General features: G+C 44.7%; 1 protein-coding gene across 1 annotated transcript in view; it reads left to right on the forward strand.

The window, feature by feature from the left end:
• The window catches only part of LOC129854181 (cytochrome c oxidase subunit 4 isoform 1, mitochondrial-like), a 230,642-nt gene that overhangs the window by 195,594 nt on the left and 13,399 nt on the right, over positions 1 to 21,649 (forward strand). The window lies entirely within an intron of this gene.

The raw sequence follows: 21,649 nt of genomic DNA on the forward strand, positions 1-21,649 counted from the left end.
TAACCTCTATATAGGCTATAATGTGACAAGATATACTGTACATTAATTCATATTTACTATGATTAATTCAACCTGAACAACAGTAGTCATGGCATGGGTTAACCAGAGATGGAAGAGGAAGGACTTTTGTGTGGGTGGATGACATTTCTCAAGTATGCTGAGATCTAATTCTCCACCCTATCGTTTCTTAGGAACTGTGCAACATGCAGCAGGGCTGCCCATGAAAAACACTTCCTGAGGTGTAACTTCTTATCTACAGTAAATAGATACCTAACAATGAAATGTAAAACCAGATTAGCAAGAAACCACTCCTATAATATTTTCTTAGGAACTGTGCAACATGCAGCAGAGCTGACCACTCCCACATTGAAAGCACTTCCTGAGGTGTAACTTAAATTCTTTCAGTAAATAGAATGGCTACTCAACATTGTTAATAATGAAACCTGTATGATTCTTTTCCATGGTCTTACCAGGGAGGAAGACTCATACTAGGTGGCGCTATCTAGGGCTGTAATTCTCCTGCAGCAAACCATATTCTTGTGAAGACATTATTACATGAAATCATGTCAGTTTACACTGACGACACTGCAACACTAGACATTTTTTCTAGAATGCATACGCTGAGGCAAAGTACTGTACATAGTTATTTGGACATAGACTGAAGCTATAACTTTTCATTTGGCTTTATACTCCAGCATTTTGGATTTGAGATCAAGGTGACAGTACAGAATGACGCCTTTTATTTGAGGGAATTTTCATACATATCTGTTTTTCCGTTTAGAAATTAAAGCACTTTATGTATCTAGTCCCCCCATTTGAAGGTGTCATAAGTATTCTGAGAAATTCACTTACGGTGTATTCAATTTAGTCAAGTTTAGTATTTGGTCCCATATTCCTAGCACACAATGACTATCCCTCTTGTGACTCTACAAACACGTTGGATGCATTTGCAGTTTGTTTTGGTTGTGTTTTGGATTATGTGGTGCCTAATAGAAATGAATGGTAAATAATATTGTGTCATTTTGGAGTCACTTTTATTGTAAATAAGAATAGAATATGATTCTGAACATTTCTACATGAATGTGGATGCTACTATGATTACGGACAATCCGTATTCATGGTAGCTTCCACATTACCATAGAAGTGTTCAGAAACATATTATATTCTTATTTACAATAAATGTAACTTTACAATAAAAGTGATATTATTTACCAGTAATTTCTATTGGGCACAACATCCGAAACAAATGCATCCAACAAGTTAATAGTCACAAGCTTGATGTAGTCATTGTGATTTTCTCATGGAGTTTTCATTCAATAGGGTTTTCATTTACCTAAAGCGATTACTTTAAATTGGTATACCTCTTAAACTGACAGTCCCTGAAATCAGGCACTAGTATTACTTTTAAAAATGTGTATATGTTTACATTACTTATTTAATTGATTTCCTACCGTTTTATAAGTCAGGAGACAGACCTCCCTCTGGTGGTCGGCTGCATCATCACATCGATTTATATCACTTCACTGCGACCAGTTGTCACGTTCCTGACCTGTTTTCTGTTTATTTTGTATGTGTTTAGTTGGTCAGGGCGTGAGTTGGGGTGGGCATTCTATGTTTTGTGTTTCTATGTTTAGGTCAGGTGTAATTAGCCTTATATGGTTCTCAATCAGGGACAGGTGTTTGACGTTTTCCTCTGATTGAGAACCATATAAAGGTAGGCGTTTCACACTGTTTGTTTGTGGGTGATTGTCTTCCGTGTCTGTGTATGTTGCACCACACGGGACTGTTTCGGTTTGTTCGTTCATGTATGTAGTCTGTTCCTGTTCGTGCGTTCTTCGTCTATTGTAAGTTCTCAAGTCAGGTCTGTCTACATCGTTTATTTGTTTTGTAGTTTTTTCAAGTGTTTTTCGTGTTTTCGTTTTTTCGTCTGTAAATAAATCATTATGGATTCCACATACGCTGCGTTTTGGTCAAATCCCTACTCCTCCTCTTCGTCTGAAGAGGAGGAGGACACCCGTTACAGAATCACCCACCAACCAAAGTCCAAGCAGCGTGGGAGAGCGCTACAGCGAAACCAGGACTCGTGGACATGGGAGGAGATATTGAATGGAGAAGGACCCTGGGCTAAGGCAGGAGAGAATCGCCGCTCTCGGGAAGAGAGGGAGGCAGCTAAAGCCCAGGAGCGGTGGTATGAGGAAGCAGCAAGGAGACGTGGCTGGAAACCCGAAAAGCCTGTGAGTAAACCCAAAATAATTATTGGGGGGGGGGGGGGGGGGGGGGCTTAAAGGGAGAGTGGCAAAGTCAGGTAGGAGACCTGCGCCCACTCCCTGTACTTACCGTGGAGAGCGAGAGTACGGGCAGACACCGTGTTACACAGTAGAGCGCATGGTGTCTCCTGTACGTGTGCACAGCCTGGTGCGGTACATACCAGCTCCTCGTATCGGCCGGGCCAGATTGAGTATTGAGCCGGATGTCCTGAAGCCGGCCCTACATATCTTGCCACCAGTACGTCTCCTCGGGCCGGCTTACATGGCACCAGCCTTACGCATGGTGTCCCCGGTTTGCCTACATAGCCCGGTGCGGGTTATTCCACCTCCCCGCACTGGTCAGGCGACGGGGGCATACAACCAGGTAAGGTTGGGCAGGCTTAGTGCTCAAGGGAGCCAGTACGCCTGCACGGTCCGGTATTTCCGGCACACCTCCCCACCCCAACCCAGTACCACCAGTGCCTACACCACGTACCAGGTTTCCAGTGCGTCTCCAGAGCCCTGTTCCTCCTCCACGCACTCTCCCTGTGGTGCGTGTATCCAGCCCAGTGCCACCAGTTCCGGCACCACGCATCAAGCCTCCTGTGCGTCTCCAGAGCCCTGTACGCACTGTTCCTTCTCCCCGTACTCGCCCTGATGTGCGTGCCCTCAGCCCGGTACCACCAGTGCCGGTACCACGCACCAGGCCTACAGTGCGTCTCAGCCGGCCAGAATCTGCCGTCTGCCCAGCGGCGCCTGAACGACCCGTCTGCCCAACGGCGCCTGAACGACCCGTCTGCCCAACGCCGTCTGAACTGTCCGTCTGCCCAACGGCGCCTGAACTGCCCGTCTGCCCAACGGCGCCTGAACTGCCCGTCTGCCCAACGGCGCCTGAACTGCCCGTCTGCCCAACGGCGCCTGAACTGCCCGTCTGCCCAACGCCGTCTGAACTGCCCGTCTGCCCAACGCCGTCTGAACTGTCCGTCTGCCAAGCGCCGCATGAACTGCCCGTCTGTACTGAGCCTTCAAAGCCGCCCGTCTGCCATGAGCCTGCAAAGCCGCCCGTCTGCCATGAGCCTTCAGAGCCGTCCGCTAGACAGGAGCCGCTAGAGCCTTCCGCCAGACAGGCGCCGCCAAAGCCTTCCGCCAGACAGGATCAGCCAGAGCCTTCCGCCAGACAGGATCAGCCAGAGCCTTCCGCCAGACAGGATCAGCCAGAGCCGTCAGCGAGCCATGACCAGCCAGAGCCGTCAGCGAGCCATGACCAGCCAGAGCCATCAGCGAGCCATGACCAGCCTGTTGACCAGCCATGACGGGACTGTTTCGGTTTGTTCGTTCATGTATGTAGTCTGTTCCTGTTCGTGCATTCTTCGTCTATTGTAAGTTCTCAAGTCAGGTCTGTCTACATCGTTTATTTGTTTTGTAGTTTTTTCAAGTGTTTTTCGTGTTTTCGTTTTCATCTGTAAATAAATCATTATGGATTCCACATACGCTGCGTTTTGGTCAAATCCCTACTCCTCCTCTTCGTCTGAAGAGGAGGAGGACACCCGTTACACCAGTGGTGTAAAGTACTTAAGTAAAAATACTTTAAAGTACTACTTAAGTATTTTGGGGGGGATATCTGTACTTTACTGTAGTATTTATATTTTTGACAACTTGTACGTTTACTTCACTACATTCCTAAAGAAAATAATGTACTTTTTACTCTATGCATTTTCCCTGAAACTCAAAAGTACTTGTTACATTTTGAATGGCTAGCATAACAGGAAAATGGTCCAGTTCACACACTTATCAAGAGGTCATCCCTATTGCCTCTGAACTGGAGGACTCACTAAACAGAGAACATCCCTGATCATCCCTATTGCCTCGGAACTGGAGGACTCACTAAACACAAATGCTTTGTTTGTAAATTATGTCTGTGTTGGAGTGTGCTCCTGGTTATCCGTAAATAAATAAAAACAAATCGTGCCATCTGGTTTGTTTAATATAGGGAATTTGAAATTATTTATACTTTTACTTTCAATACTTAAGTATATTTTAGCAATTACATTTACTTTTGATACTTAAGTATATTTAAAACCAAATACTTTTAGACTTTTACTTACGTAATATTTTACTGGGTGACTTTCACTTTTCTTGAGTCATTTTCTATTAAGGTATCTTTACTTATACTTACTGACTGCGACATCATGTCAAAGGAGCAGTCCTTAGTAAAGTATTTATCCAGCTGGACTGCTTCATAGCACAGACATGGCAAAGCAATCGCTGAATTTATCTAGAGCAGGCGGATCTAAATATACTATGGTTTTCACATGATTGGGCAGGGGTGCAGCATTGGGTGGGCCTTGGAGTGCATAGGCCCACCCACTTGGCAGCTATGCCCAGCCAACCAGAATGATTGTTTTCTGCACAAACAGGCTTTATTACAGACAAAAATACTTCATTCCCAATTTTTTTAATTTCTATATGTTTTATTATACTTTTGTTGTGTACTAGATCATGTGGGTTGAAAAGTGTTTTTTTCCTCAGACATAAATAAACAATTCCAGGTGAAAGCCAAAGGTTGTAGCTAGATTAATGAAATATTGCCCATTTGCTAGATTATTGACTACAGCCGTAGCGAAACAGTGCAAATGGCTGTCAGCTCAACTTTAATTTGAATTTTCGACAGATTTACCAGAATATATGGACAGAACGGTTCAGAATATTAGGGATCAATGAATGAAAGCCATGTCAATACACACATTTTCTTCTCTTTTTCAGACCCAATTTGTCGATTAAAAAATTATCTGATATTGTATATTATTTAGGGTTAGGAAAGTATTCATAAATAATAATAAAAAATAGGTTAAGAGAGCCTTCACACACTAAATATATTGGTGAATAAAAAATACTGTGGTTTGATTCATCCTGAATGTTGCCATATTCAATTATTCAATCTATGAAATATTTGAAGATTAGACAAATTTATAATTACAACATTCTACAAATCATGAATCAACTTGGTAGGTTTGGCACCATATTGTCAATTGTGCTTTGGGCTACAGAAGCCTATAACTTGGGTCTCCACATTTCATCCCTGCAAGGCCAGCATTTCATAAACTTCACTGTGGAATAGGTTATATGTTGATATGGTTCAGTTTTCTGCCATGTGACTGGTTTCACATTTTGTCTACCTCAATCATAATGTAAGAGATCTAAAACAATTGTCATTTATAATTACAATCCCATTATCCAAATGGATTACTCATTTACCTAGCTCTTATCAAGTTGTAAATTACAGTGCAATGAGAATGGTATTATTTCAGTTGGAAAAAATAAAGTAGATGTTGTTCCACTTGGAACTGACAAGTTGCTCTACCTTATTAGTTTTATCGTGCATAATGGGGGTGGGATTATGAGGGAATGAAGTTTTTAAAAACAGCAAAGAATACAGAGTATCTGTAGACACATCTCCACCACACCTGCATTCCTTTGATCTCCACCTCAAACCTCAAAGTTGCAAGATGGCGCTGACAGAGATGGTTGCCTTGCTTCGAGTTCTTAGGAAACTATGCAGTATTTCGTTTTTTTCATGTATTATTTCTTACACTGTTACCCCAGGAAATCTTAAGTCTTATTACATACAGCCTGGAAGAACTATTGGACATAAGAGTGACGTCAACTTATCAACATTACGACCAGGAATACGACTTTCCCGAAAGCGGATCCTCTGTTCGGACCACCACCCAGGACAATGGGTTTATAAAGAAGTGCATTGAAGATATTGTACCTACTGTGACTATTAAAACCTACCCTAACCAGAAACCTTGGATGGATGACGGCATTCGTGCAAAACTGAAAGTGCAAACGATCGCATTTAACCATGAGGTCGGGGAATATGGCTGAATATAAACAGTATAGTTATTCCCTCCGCAAGGTAATCAAACAAGCGAAATGCTGGTACAGGGACAAAGTGGAGTCGCAAGACGTATGTGGCAGGGTCTACAGGAAATCACAGACTACAAAAAGAAAACCAGCCACATCACAGACATCACGCTTCCAAACAAACTAAACATCTTCTTTGCCCGCTTTGAGGATAATACAGTGCCACCGTCGCGGCCCGCTAACAAGGACTGCACCTCCCCCCTCTCCTTCTCCGTGGCCGACGTGAGTAAAACATTTAAACGTGTTAACCCTCGCAAGGCTGCTGGCCCAGACGTCATCCTTATTCGTGTCCTTAGAGCATGCGCAGACCAGCTGGCTGGTGTGTTTACGGACATATTCAATTTTGCTTATCCCAGTCTGTTGTTCCCACATGCTTCAAGATGGCTACCATTGTTGCTGTACTCAAGAAGGCAAAGATAACTGAACTAAATGACTACCGCCCCGTAGCACTCACTTCTGTCATCATGAAGTGCTTTGAGAGACTAGTCAAGAATCATATCACCTCCATCTTACCGGCCACCCTAGACCCACTTCAGTTTGCATACACAACAGGTCCACAGACGACGCAATTGCCATCGAACTGCACACTGCCCTATCCCATCTGGACAAGAGGAATACCTAAGAATGCTGTTCATGCACGCCTCCAACTCAATCATCAAGTTTGCAGACGACACAACAGTAGTGGGCTTGATTACCAACAACAACGAGACAGCCTACAGGGAGGAGGTGAGGGTACTCGGAGTGTGGTGTCAGGAAAACAACTTCTCACTCAACGTCAACAAAACAAAGAAGATGATCATGGACTTCAGGAAACAGCAGAGGCAGCACCCCCCTAGCCACATCGAAGGGACAGCAGTGGAGACAGTGGAAAGTTATAAGTTCCTGGGCGTACACATCACAGACAGACAGAAATGGTCCACCCACACAGACAGTGTGGTGAAGAAGGCGCAACAGCACCTCTTCAACCTCAGGAGGCTGAAGAAATCTGGCTTGTCACCCAAAACCCTAAAAACTTTTACAGATGCACAATCGAGAGCATTCTGTCGGGCTGTATCACAACCTGGTACGGCAACTGCACCGCCCACAACCGTAAGGCTCTCCAGAGTCTGCACAACGAATCACCGGGGGCAAACTACCTGCCCTCCAGGACACCTACACCACCCGATGTCACAGGATTCATCAAGGACAACAACCACCCGAGCCACTGCCTGTTCACAACACTACCATCCAAAAGGCGAGATCAGTACAGGTGCATCAAAGCTGAGACCGAGAGACTGAAAAACAGCTTCTATCTCAAGGCCATCAGACTGCTAAACAGCAATTACTAACTCAGAGAGGCTGCTGCCTACACATTCACATAAAGAGTGTACATGCCAACTGTTGTCTCATGTATTAGGGTTATGAGAGGTGTCCCCCAGACTAACATAAGGGGATGTACTTTGTCACAACACACGCTTACCAAAAATATATACATATTTTAATAACACTGAAACACTACATGTTTTAACGTTTCGCAGGTTGCTTCCGCCATCCATAACATTATGTTGTTCCTCAAACTAGACTTACCGGTCTATTCAGAATCATACATGGCTAGAAACTTGTTACACAGGGTATCTATCTCTAAACCATCACTGTTACCTCTATTAAGCAAATCTTTTAAAAGGCATCAACCAGGATTTCTTTTTGAAAAGTCCAACCATACATAACACACAAAACAACATGGATCAGCCAGACCGAAGCAGGGTGTTTCCTCCAGGGAGCCCATGGCCTGTTGAAGAGGACTATCGGTCTGCTGGTGATTGCTATTGTCCGAAGCTTCAACTTCAACAAATCCAATGACATAACACATAGTATTAAGGAATCAGATAGTTGGGGCATAACAACTTCAGATAAGTACTCCCACTTCATAAGATCTGCTGGTCAGCTCTGTCTTCTCTAGGATCAGACATAGGGCTCCATAAAATCACTTTTATTTTTTGCCTGATTCCATTAGATTTTTTCTAAATTTCCATTTTGTTTTTCCAGGTTTCCTGTTTTTCAGGTTTTCGCTCTAAAAAATCACACTTTTTTAATAGAAAAGTTGCAGGAAATACAAATCACTGATGCATTCTGTTCATGACTTATGATAAACTTGGGATAATTAATGTTCAATAAGATTCCCTACTAAGCTCAATGCATTTTAGAATTTTGTTGAATTCTGTTTTAATGTCTGGATTCCTTGATTCTGTTATTTTACTTTGCAGCTGTTGCAAATGCTTAGTAAAGCTGGGCCTAAGTCTGCTCCATCTTGCTTAGGAGAGGAGAGGCTGCGGCGCAGGTCCAGATCTAGTCCATAAATACAGATCAGTGGTCCTGGGCTTTGCCCCCACTGGAGCCGGCTGCAGGTTTGAGCGCAGTTTCTACGAGAGTGTCCAGCAGGAACGACCGTGTCGTGTTAATATCCATCAGAGTCAGGTTGTCCAGCTGGAGAGGGAAAGATGGAGAGGGGGATGAAAAGAGAAGAGAATGTAAATAAGGGAAAAAAATCATGTTTCTACACAAAGTTCACATATTTAACAACATATACAACAAACCCATGTATCACTTTATCTGCCTTTCCAGACTAGCCTATGTTCTGAACAATCTATCATGCTGCCTTGTTGACAATATGACCCGGTGGTGCTGACTACTGTTCCATTTGAGCAAGGAGGTCCACCCTCATCAGTTTTGCCCGGTCACATGACGGGACATAACCCAGTGCCCCCCGGTGTGTGTGTGTGTGTGTGTGTGTGTGTGTGTGTGTGTGTGTGTGTGTGTGTGTGTGTGTGTGTCTGTGTCTACCGGAGTGTTAGAAACAAGGTCCCTTCTCATTGTGTACATTTTAAGTTTTTAACAACAATAAAACAGCCATCTAAATAATGTTTCTCGGCCCAACACACTGTCGAGTTTCCTATTTTGTTCTCTTTTTATTTGTACATGCACCGAGCTTCCAGGTGGCTCCAGCCTATGGATGTTCGGTGCATGTACACCGGGGGGATTTTGAAACAGGTAGATTACAACCCCAAAGTATTGGGGTTAAGAAAAGATCATAAAGTTAATTTCAGATTCAGGTTTAGGGGGTAATAACTTTAGGGAAACCGCATTTCACACTATGTATGTAAGGGCTGTTGTCCTCCTCCTCGGACGAGGAGAGGAGAGAAGGATCAGTGGACCAATACGCAGCAGTAGGAAAATAAGCCATCTCTTTATTGAATACGACGGCAAAACAAAACACTTACAAAACTAACAAAATAAGAAAACGACGTAGACGAAACCTGAACATGAACTTACACAACTATACGTAGAACTCACGGACAGGAAACAGACTACATCAAACGAACGAACAGCCAAACAGTCCCGTATGGTACAGACATGGACGACACAGGAGACAATCACCCACAAACAAACAGTGAGAACACCCTACCTAAATATGACTCTCAATTAGAGGAAAACGCAAAACACCTGCCTCTAATTAAGAGCCATACCAGGCAACCCAAAACCAACATAGAAACAGAAAACATAGACTGCCCACCCAAAACTCACGCCCTGACCATCATACACATACAAAAACAACAGAAAACAGGTCAGGAACGTGACAATGTACAGACATAGAGATCCAACACATCAAGGTGTAACACGAATGAATGGATATTCAATGTACAACAGTAGTCTTCTGTAACAAGCAATACGTGTTAAATATGTGTCACAGTCAATCATGCCAGCCTCTTTTTGAAAGGCCTTTACTTATGACTTAAACAGATTAATTTTCTACCCAGCTTATTCATTATTGCTGTGGGATAAATCAGGTGTTTCTTGGTGGGCTTAAACAAATCTACTGTGAAACAAAAGTGTACACTCTACACACATGTTTATTGACTTTTAAAAAGACCACAGTAACATGACAGATATAGTAGAGATGCTACAAAAATCTGCTAGTTCGTATGTATTTTCCAAAGCCTGTCTGGATGTGAACTACTTCATGCCAGGGTTTAGCTTTAAATGGATTGATTATCCCATATTCATATCCCTTAAGAATAAGCTGCACAGTCTTTTCCAAAATCGTGAACAATTACGGCGCTGGCCGTGGCTATCCTTGGGACATACACAGGACCTACATGCCCGACGGATTATCTACCCATGGAGTGAAAACTTACGGAGCTTTGATGAAGTGTGCATGAGAGCCAGGCATGGCGATGGTGAATTGGATACGGATAATGGTCAGGGCTAACGAGGCCCTTTATCTGTAAGAAAGGAATAGTAAAAAGGTGTAATTAATTATGACATGTTTTAAAATGTATGTACTTAATATTTTGAATTAAATCAAATGGTTTTAAAATTGTATTTCTAAAATGGTTTAGAGCCACCTGGAAGCTCGGTGCATGTACAAATAAAAAGAGAACAAAATAGGAAACTCGACAGTGTGTTGCGCCGAGAAACATTATTTAGATGGCTGTTTTATTGTTGTTAAAAGCTTAAAATGTACACAATGAGAAGGGACCTTGTTTCTAACACTCCGGTAAGAGAAGCACACACACCCACACACACACACACACACACACACACACACACACACACACACACACACACACACACACACACACACACACACATACACACACACACACACACACACACAAGCCCCCCCTCCCAGACATTCCTGTTTCATAGACAACAACCCTAAGAGCATTAAAATAGGGGGAGTGTGGTGTCATACTCTTTGAAATGTTCATCCCCCCCAGTTCAAAGAGGTCCCTAGACATCAATCATCATGACAACTTCAAAGGCATTATATACATATTGTCGCACTCACTCTAAGGCGTGAGAACAGGAAAAGGATGCCCATTTATGGGCATAACCACGTGATCACTTCCCGCCAGGATGTCCTGACCGGATCCCCAAATATGGGCATGCACACGTCATCCAGACATAGGGTCATAAATCAAACATTTGACGTGTGCCGTCTACTTTATTCTCTCTCTTGGCGATGCGCGTGTCCCAGATGTCCTTCACCAGCGTGCGGATCTCATCCTCTTTGGGAACGTTATCAGATGCACAGCAGAGAAGCAGGGATATATGACACTGAACACACAGCCACCTTCCTATTCCAGTCAAATTATAAGTCAATAGCTATATCCAAACAAATACATTTTCACACACAAACACACACAAACACACAAAAACACACACATAAACACACACACACACACACTGCTGTGGTGAGGCATGGAGTGGCAGCGGCAAGTATACATCCCGAGCTAATCCTGTGGATTTACCGCATGCTGCCTGCAGATGGCAGAGTGCAGCCTCCCACACACACACACACACACACACACACACACACACACACACACACACACACACACACACACACACACACACACACACACACACACACACACACACACACACACACACTCACAGCAGAGGTGCAGCAGGGATTACAGAGATGTGGGTGAGATGTTAATGCTCTCTTTCTCTCTCTCTCTCTCTCTCTCTCTCTCTCTCTCTCTCTCTCTCTCTCTCTCTCTCTCTCTCTCTCTCTCTCTCTCTCTCTCTCTCTCTCTCTATCTATCTCCCTCTATCTCTATCTCTCTCTCTCCCTCTCTCTCTCTCTCTCTCTCTCTCTCTCTCTCTCTATCTCTATCTCTCTCTCTATCTCTCTCTCCCTCTCTATCTCTCTCTCCCTCTCTCTCTCTCTATCTCTCTCTCCCTCTATCTCTATCTCTCTCCCTCTCTCTCTCTCTCTCTCCCTCTCTCTCTCTCTCTCTCTCTCTCTCTCTCTCTCTCTCTCTCCTCTCTCTCTCTCTCTCTATCTATCTCCCTCTATCTCTATCTCTCTCCCTCTCTCTCTCTCTCTCTCTCTCTCTCTCTCTCTATCTCTATCTCTCTCTCTATCTCTCTCTCCCTCTCTATCTCTCTCTCCCTCTCTCTCTCTCTATCTCTCTCTCCCTCTATCTCTTCTCCCTCTCTCTCTCTATCTCTATCTCTCTCTTCCTCTCTCTCTCCCTCTCTCTCTCTCTATCTCTCTCTCCCTCTATCTCTTTCTCCCTCTCTCTCTCTATCTCTATCTATCTCTCTCTCCCTCTATCTCTCTCTCTCTCTATCTATCTCCCTCTATCTCTATCTCTCTCCCTCTCTCTCTCTCTCTCTCTCTCTCTCTCTCTCTCTCTCTCTCTCTCTCTCTCTCTCTCTCTCTCTCTATCTATCTCCCTCTATCTCTATCTCTCTCCCTCTCTCTCTCTCTCTCTCTCTCTCTCTCTCTATCTCTATCTCTCTCTCTATCTCTCTCTCCCTCTCTATCTCTCTCTCCCTCTCTCTCTCTCTATCTCTCTCTCCCTCTATCTCTTCTCCCTCTCTCTCTCTATCTCTATCTCTCTCTTCCTCTCTCTCTCCCTCTCTCTCTCTCTATCTCTCTCTCCCTCTATCTCTTTCTCCTCTCTCTCTCTATCTCTATCTATCTCTCTCTCCCTCTATCTCTCTCTCTCTCTATCTATCTCCCTCTATCTCTATCTCTCTCCCTCTCTCTCTCTCTCTCTCTCTCTCTCTCTCTCTCTCTCTCTCTCTCTCTCTCTCTCTCTCTCTCTCTCTCTATCTCTCTCTCTATCTCTCTCTCCCTCTCTCTCTCTCTATCTCTCTCTCCCTCTATCTCTTCTCCCTCTCTCTCTCTATCTCTATCTCTCTCTTCCTCTCTCTCTCACTCTCTCTCTCTCTATCTCTCTCTCCCTCTATCTCTTTCTCCCTCTCTCTCTCTATCTCTATCTATCTCTCTCTCCCTCTATCTCTATCTCTATCTCTATCTCTCTCTCCCTCTCTCTCTCGCTATCTCTCTCTCCCTCTATCTCGTTCTCCCTCTCTCTATTCAATTCAATTCAATTCAATTCAAGGGGCTTTATTGGCATGGGAAACATGTGTTAACATTGCCAAAGCAAATGAGGTAGACAATACACAAAAGTGAAACAAACAAAACGAATTAACAGTAAACATTACACATACAGAAGTTTCAAAACAATAAAGACATTACGAGTGTCATATTAAATATATACAGTGTTGTAACAATGTACAAATGGTTAAAGCACACAAGAAAAAATAAGTAAGCATAAATATGGGTTGTCTCTATCCCTCTCTCTGCCAGATAATGAGACAGTGGTACAGTTGCTTCAGGCCATTAAACAGAAGAGCGTAACCTTGGATACTATCAGAAAAGCCCCTCACCCTACATGTAAGACCCCCCCAGCACAGAAACTCAGGTAAGCGCAAACACACACACACACACACACACACACACACACACACACACACACACACACACACACACACACACACACACACACACACACACACACACACACACACACACACACACACACACACACACAGACACAGACACAGACACAGACACACACACACACACACACACACACACTCTCTTCCTCATTCCGTCCCTGCTGTTTGTGCAGAGACAGGTCTATGAGAGACATCTCTATAATAATGCATTAACTTAGAGCTTTCCAGCGAATCAGCCAAGCCGCTCAGTGCGGACTCCTGTGACAGCATTTAGCCCCCTCCTCCTCCTCCTCCGACGCACTGAGACCAAAGGACCTCCCTCCTCCACTCCCCTACCCGGAAAAGACCCGTAGGCTCCCTGAGGGCCCCCCCTCCAAGAGGAGCTCGTCGGCCAGCCTGCTGAATAGCCTGCGCCCCCCCATGCAGCCTAAAGACGCTCCCCCCAGTCTGAATGGCCGGACCAAGCCCTGGGAGAGCTTTACTGCTGAAGAGTTTGCCCAGCAGTTCCACGAGTCTGTCCTCCAGTCCACACAGAAGGCCCTACAGAAGCACAAAGGTACCACAGCAGCTCTCGTTCATACTCCAGGTGCAAGTTATCCTCAGGCACAGATCTAGGATCAGCTTATACTGTGAATCTCCAGATCAAATCAAATCAAATTGTATTTGTCACATGCACTAAATACAACAGGTGTAGACCTTACCGTGATATTCTTACTTACAAGCCCTCAACCAAAAATGCAGTTTTAAGAAAAATAAGAGTTAAGAAAATATTTACAAAATAAACTAAAGGAAAAAGAAAGTAACACAAAAAAGTATCAATAACGAGGGTATATACAGGGGGTACCGCTACTGAGTCAATGTACAGGTTAATTGAGGTAATTGAGGTGATATGTACATGTAGGTAGGGGTAAAGTGACTATGTATAGATAATAAATAATAAACAGCGAGTAGCAGCAGCGTAAAAAAACGGGTTGTCAATGCAAATAGTCCAGATATTCATTTGTCTAACTGTTCAGCAGTCTTATGGCTTGGTGGTAGAAGCTGTTAAGGAGCCTTTTGGACCTAGACTTTTTTAGGGCCTTCCTCTGACACACCGCCTGGTATAGAGGTCCTGGATGGCAGGAAGTTTGGCCCCAGTGATGTACTGGGCCGTACGCACTACCCTCTGTAGCGCCTTGCGGTCGGATGCCGAGCAGTTGCCATACCAGGTGATGATGCAACCAGTCAGGATGCTCTCGATGGTGCAGCTGTATAACTTTTTGAGGATCTGAGGACCCATGACAAATCTTTTCAGTCTCCTGAGGGGGAATAGGCATTGTCGTACCCTCTGCATGACTGTCTTGGTGTGTTTGGACCATTCTAGTTTGTTGTTGATGTGGACACCAAGGAACTTGAAGCTCTCGACCTGCTCCACTACAGCCCCGTCGATGTGAATGGGGGCGTGCTCAGTCCTTTTCCTGTAGTCCACGATCATCTCCTTAGTCTTGATCGTGTTGAGGGAGAGGTTGTTGTCCTGGCACCACGCTGCTAGGTCTCTGACCTCCTCTCTATAGGCTGTCTCATTGTTGACGGTGATCAGGCCTACCACCGTTGTGACATCTGCAAACTTAAGGATGGTGTTGGAGTCATGCTTGGCCACTCAGTCGTTGGTGATCAGGGAGTACAGGAGGGGACTAAGCATGCACCCTTGAGGGGCCCCCATGTTCAGGATCAGAGTGGCAGATGTGTTGTTGTCTACCCTTACCACCTGGGGGCGGCCCGTCAGGAAGTCCAGGATCCAGTTAAAAAACGAGGTGTTTAGTCCCAGGGTTCTTAGCTTAGTGATGAGTTTTTAGGGCACTATGGTGTTGAATGCTGAGCTATAGTCAATTAACAGCATTGTTACATAGGTGTTCCTTTTGTCCAGGTGGGAAAGGGCAGTGTGGAGTGCAGTAGAGATTGCGTCATCTGTGGATCTGTTGGGGCGGTATGCAAATTGTGGGTCTAGGGTTTCTGGGATGATGGTGTTGATGGTGTTGATGTGAGCCATGACCAGCCTTTCAAGCACCTCATGGCTACAGATGTGAGTGCTACAGGTCAGTAGTCATTTAGGCAGGTTACGTTGTCGTTCTTGGGAACAGGGACTATGATGGTCTGCTTGAAACATGAAGGTATTACAGACTCGGTCAGGGAGAGGTTGAAAATGTCAGTGAAGACACTTGCCAGTTGAAACCAAAATAGATCCTAATTCTGACCATTAAGGTTGTGCAACATTTTACCTGATTTTAACATTCTGACATAAATAGTTTTCCCATCTCAAGTGGTTAAATAAATATAAATACAATAGTAAGTGCCAATGTATTGCCATGAAAGTAACAGGGTTGACCTTAACAGGGTTGAGGTTTACATCTTAAATCAGCCATAAATCCCCTTGTGATAGAGTGAATGGAAGCCTGTTCTGTGCAACAAGGATGGGCAATTGAATGCAACTTTCCCACCCAAAAATGTAACTGTTAAAATATTTCTAGCCTATCTATCCATGGTTAACAGGGTTGACGTGTTTAGCTTGCCTTGCACGGTTTTCCAGCACAAATCATCAGAATATGGACAAAAAGCATAGACCCAGCTAACCTACTTTTACGCCCCTGCCGGCCGCCCCCGCCACACACCCTCACGCACGCACACTCCATTCAACACCCGCACTCTCACGCGCACCCGCACCCCCAGCCCAATGGGCAACACTGCCCCCCGCAACCCCACCAGGAGCCCCCAGGAGCGAGGGAGAAGCAGTCTGCACAAGAGGACTCAGAAGAAGACGAGGAAGAGGAGGCCCCAGTACCAAGGTGGCAGGGGATTGAAGCGATCTTTGAAGACTATCAGGAATACATTGAAGGTAAGCAGTCAGTCACTTTTCTATGTTTATTTAAAGGCCCAGTGCAGTCAAAACGTAATTCCAGCCTGTCATTAAAAAAAAATATATATTTTTTTTTTTCAGGCTGTTTTAGTGGGATGGCGTTTTGTCCTGCCTCGAGACATCACCAGGCAGTGAATTAGTTAATAGACCAATAAGAAAGAGTTCCAAACCTCGCTGCCAATAAAATATAGTTTTCAGTTTTTCCCTTCCCACTTAGAGCACTCCCAGACACTCCTAGTAACATTTTTGCTTGAGAAATTGCTATTTACTAAGAATCTACTTTTGTTTCCTTTTTAACATTTTAATTGAAAACAATCACAATAAGGTACTTCATTTTTACCCAGAAATGATTTGATATTGAGATAAAAATGGCAGCATTGGACCGTTAATGTCTAATGTCCTTGGTTTTGGAATGGTTCAATTATGGTTGAAATCTAGAGACCAATGAACATGTTTGACTTTGGTTAAGAGTAGTCGTAGCGTATTCCCAACACTAGAGGGTGGCATTTATCGTTTTGTACTACTCTCGTTGGTCCAACAAATAGGATGTAAACAGTCAAACATACATACACACACTATCTGTAATGAGTCTTGTGTAGTGAGTTGTGTGCGGTGTGCTGCTTGCCTGTGGCAGTATGGTCTGCTGTAGCTCTAGCTGTGTGCTGCTCTCTGGTTATTGGTACATGGGGAGAGACAGGTAGGGAGTGTTAGCATGGATGCTAATGAGAACCCAGGTCATATCCCCTCAGGCTCACTGTTATTCTCTTCTCCTTCCTCTCTCCCTCTCCTCCTCTGCCTCCCTCCTCTCCTTCTCCACTCCCCTCCTTCTCTTCCCCTGCCTTCGGTCCTCCCTCCCTCCTCCAGAGCAAGGTGTGGAGCGCCAGGTGCTGCAGAGCCAGTGTCGGAGACTGGAGAACCAGCACTACAACCTGAGCCTGACAGCAGAGCAGCTCTCACACAGCATGGGGGTAAGACCCTGTCTGCTACATCTATCATCACTGAGCTTCCTTCAAATCTTTGGAGAAAATATCCTTTCTATTTTAATCAGCTATGTTCAATTGTATTCTTCATACTGTAAAATAATATTAAATAATGCCACAGAATTCTAAGCAAGGTGTGTGTGTGTGTGTGTGTGTGTGTGTGTGTGTGTGTGTGTGTGTGTGTGTGTGTGTGTGTGTGTGTGTGTGTGTGTGTGTGTGTGTGTGTGTGTGTGTGTGTGTGTGTGTGTGTGTGTGTGTCTGCGTGTGTGCATGTGTTTTTGTTACTTTCTCTTTATGGAGTTGTTACATTTTTGTTAATGTGGTTTTATTGACTCTACTACCTTCTTCTCTCTATAGGAGTTGATGTCTCAGAGACAGAAGCTGGCGGTGGAGAGGGAGAAGTTACAGACCGAGTTGGAGCACTTCAGGAAGTGTCTGACGCTGCTGCAGCCCCACTGGGCCAGGGGAGGGCACTACAAGGGTTACCTCCCCAGGTGACAGCTCCACTGACCCCCAGGCCCGGCCCCTTCCCTCCCCGCCCAAACAGAGTTTATTTTTATGACCCAGCCTGGATCTGGACCCAGATGGACAGCTCCACAGGAGAGAGGGATGGACAGCTCCACAGGAGAGAGGGATGGACAGCTCCACAGGAGAGAGGGATGGACAGCTCCACAGGAGAGAGGAATGGACAGCTCCACAGGAGAGAGGAATGGACAGCTCCACAGGAGAGAGGGATGGACAGCTCCACAGGAGAGAGGGATGGACAGCTCCACAGAAGAGAGGGATGGACAGCTCCACAGGAGAGAGGGATGGACAGCTCCACAGGAGAGAGGGATGGACAGCTCCACAGGAGAGAGGAATGGGCAGATTCACAGGAGAGAGGGATGGACAGCTCCACAGGAGAGAGGAATTGGCAGATTCACAGGAGAGAGGGATGGACAGCTCCACAGGAGAGAGGTATGGACAGCTCCACAGGAGAGAGGGATGGACAGCTCCACAGGAGAGGGACAATGGATTAATTGATAGATGGATGGGGCAGCAGGTCCAAGCAGTGAAGCACTGACTGGGGCTGCTGCCATCCTGCCAGGGACGGTGCCACCAGCCAGTGGTCTGTGCTAACCCTGGGGTCAGAGGTTGCAACGGGCACGTCACACATGGGGCAAAGCTCTAGGACGGCATGGTCAACACACACAAACATACAAAGAGGCACAGACTCACACCATTCTCTTCATCAGGCACCAGTTACTCTCTTACATTGCTATCCCAGCCCCATCCTGGACTCCCCTCACAGCCACGCCCACACAGACAATCCTGCAATTGGAATGGTGACAGATAGTTACACGTGACATAGCGCCATCTACCACCAATCCAATGCCCCTACCTCTGGCCAATCCGACAGGACTGAACCTCCCAGCATCTCTCCTGGCGGCAGGACAGGTGTCACGCCCTGGCCTTAGTTATCTTTGTTTTCTTTATTATTTTAGTTAGGTCAGGGTGTGACATGGGGGATGTATGTGTTTTGTATTGTCTAGGGGTTTTGTATGTTTATGGGGCAGTGCCTAGTCTAGGTGTATGTATGTCTATGGTTGCCTAGATTGGTTCTCAATTAGAGACAGCTGTCTATCGTTGTCTCTGATTGGGAACCATATTTAGGCAGCCATATTCATTAGGTAGTTCGTGGGTGATTGTCTATGTCTATATGTAAGTTGCCTGTGTCTGCACTTATTGTAATTATAGCTTCACGTTTGTTGTTTTTGTATAGTTTGTTTAAGTGTTCTTCGTCTTCGTTATAATAAATAGAAGATGTATTGTTATCACGCTGCGCCTTGGTCCTCTCTTCATCCAACATACAACGATCGTGACATCAGGCCAGCTTTCAAACTTGAAATGCACTTAAAGAGAAAGACCTGAAGAACTACCTGGTGGTACTGTGTTACGACAAAGAACTGTTCAAATTAGGGAAGAACTTACAAAATGCACATTTTGGAATGAATAAAGGAAATGTTTTATTTTGAGATGAGAATAAGAATTTAAAAGGTGCTTCAGCCTTGTATTGTAAATGATATTAAGACTAAAAATAATTTTGTATGTTTTTATTACTTTAATCATTGTTCTTTTAAGAAGAAGAAAATAAGCCTGCCATTTTTTTATATGTTCATGCTTTTTTGGTTGAAACAGAAAGCTTTGCTTTTAGTGTTTGTTCTGCTGCTGGTCAGGACTGCCCTGTTCGGAGGTATAGATTGAGGGAGAAAAGGAGAGAGAGAACATGCTCTCCTCTTCTCCTCTCCTCCTTTGACCCAGCCATGTGTGCTGCCATAGCAGCAGCCTGAGCTCCAGCCACATCCCTCCCTCCCCTGGCCTCCAGGCCCCGTAAGGCTTACTGAGATGGGGGTAAGACCTAACTCCAGGCCCCACAGGCCTCCCAGATCCATGCACTCTGTCAGAACACCCACACAAAACCCCTCCTGTCAGGAACAGCATGTTTTACCACTCTCCCTGTGTGAGTAGTTACCCATGGGAAAGAGTGAGTGACCGCTACAGTTAGTCTCTCTCTCTCTCTCGCTCTCGCACTCGCTCTCTCTCTCGCTCTCTCTCTCGCTCTCTCTCTCTCGCTCCCTCTCTCTCGCTCTCTCTCTCTCTCGCTCTCTCTCTCTCTCTCTAATATATTCCCCTTCAGCCCCTAGTCCAGGGATGAGCCCTTAGTAGAACTGTTGTCTGATAACTAGACCAATCTCTCTGGACGTTATCATTAAGCACAAGGGACACAACACCCATTATGAGACATTCACATCACTAAACCTAGAGAGAGGAAACAATGCAGACAGTACCATGTGACAATGCACCGAGGGAGATCTTGCTAGATTCTTCTCCTTTGTGTTTGCCATAAAAGGAAATAGTGCCAAAAAGTAGCCCTCCCTTACACAAAATATCATGAGACTTTTTTAAACCTCAAAATAGAGCAATTAAGATAACTCCCTGAATTGAAATGGCCAGCCCACTTCAAAACGTGTTATATTACTACATTGATCCCACGTATCATAATGTCAAAGCCCTTGCCAACAATTGGATAATGGACGATTTTTTTCTCCACTTGAGGGCCCTCAAATCCAAAGTCAATGAAAGGTTCTCTTTTGCCAAGTATATGAATCCTTGTCCTGCTCTGCACTGTGCATCTATAGTGTGTGTTTTCATGCCTACATCAGTCCACCTTGCTGCTGGCCATAGCTGTCTCCTGTGCCTCAGTACCCCTGTTCCCCAGTCTCTCTATTCCCATACCTTCCTTCTGTGGGAGTGTCTGGCCTGTAGTTTTGTAAAATAAAACGTTTAGCCTTACAAGAGGACCTCCGGCAGCATAGATCGCAATGCAGTGTGGGTATTGTAGTGCTCAGTCAGACTTGACAAGGCTTTGAGTATGTAGTCCTAAAGGGGTTCTGTTTGAACTCCAGTTTGATGCTGTGGATGTGAGATGGCAGGGAGGGGAGATTGGCTGCAGGTCTGGTCCCTACATCCCTCTATGTTTCACTCCTGGAGCTTTCAGAGGAACAACTTAACTGTTCAAGTACATTTTTCAAATATTTTATTTTTTGTCTGAAATTACAGCAATATATTCATTAAATACCTAATTACTACATTCAACAAATAATATATTACATTACAATTAATTCAAACAAGTACATTTTAAAATCCGAGTTTCACAGCATCTAGAGTCTAGACATCCTCCATAGAGCCAGGGGGCTATTTTGTGTGCTTGGTAGAGTAAGGAGGCTCTGGGGAAGGGCCTAGCGTCCTCCCGCTAACTCATTGGCTGCTTAACTCAGTGGTAGAGCTTGCTGTCTGATTGACAGATGGTGCTCCTATCGTTGCTCTGGTAACATGGTTCCGCCTCTTTAACAGGTTAAAGTCACATCATATTGAAAGGGATGGTTTAAGATAAATGTACTATAAATCCTATTGAATGAAAACTCCACAAGAAAATCTGTTGGCCAGCAAGTGGGAAGGTTTTCAGCCTTGAATTCAATGTATTCAGCACATGCAAGGGAACCACCTCAAATGTTATACTGCTTGAGCTCCTGTTCCGCTTATAGAATATTAGCTCTAAAGTATTGTGGAGCTCCTGCACCTAAATGTAAACAGTAACGGCACCAAAAATGAGTACCGACACCTATTTCAATCCAAGCTCTGGATAAGTTAGACTACTAACTACTGAGAAGTACTTAGGAAAGGTGTGTGTAAGAAAGGCGTACATTTCCTGTTGGAATCATATTCTCTGATAGGTTATGGAAAGTTCTTTGGGGTAGGGA

This window comes from Salvelinus fontinalis, chromosome 4 (genome assembly GCF_029448725.1).
Source record: "Salvelinus fontinalis isolate EN_2023a chromosome 4, ASM2944872v1, whole genome shotgun sequence".
In the NCBI taxonomy this organism is placed as follows: Eukaryota; Metazoa; Chordata; class Actinopteri; order Salmoniformes; family Salmonidae; genus Salvelinus; species Salvelinus fontinalis.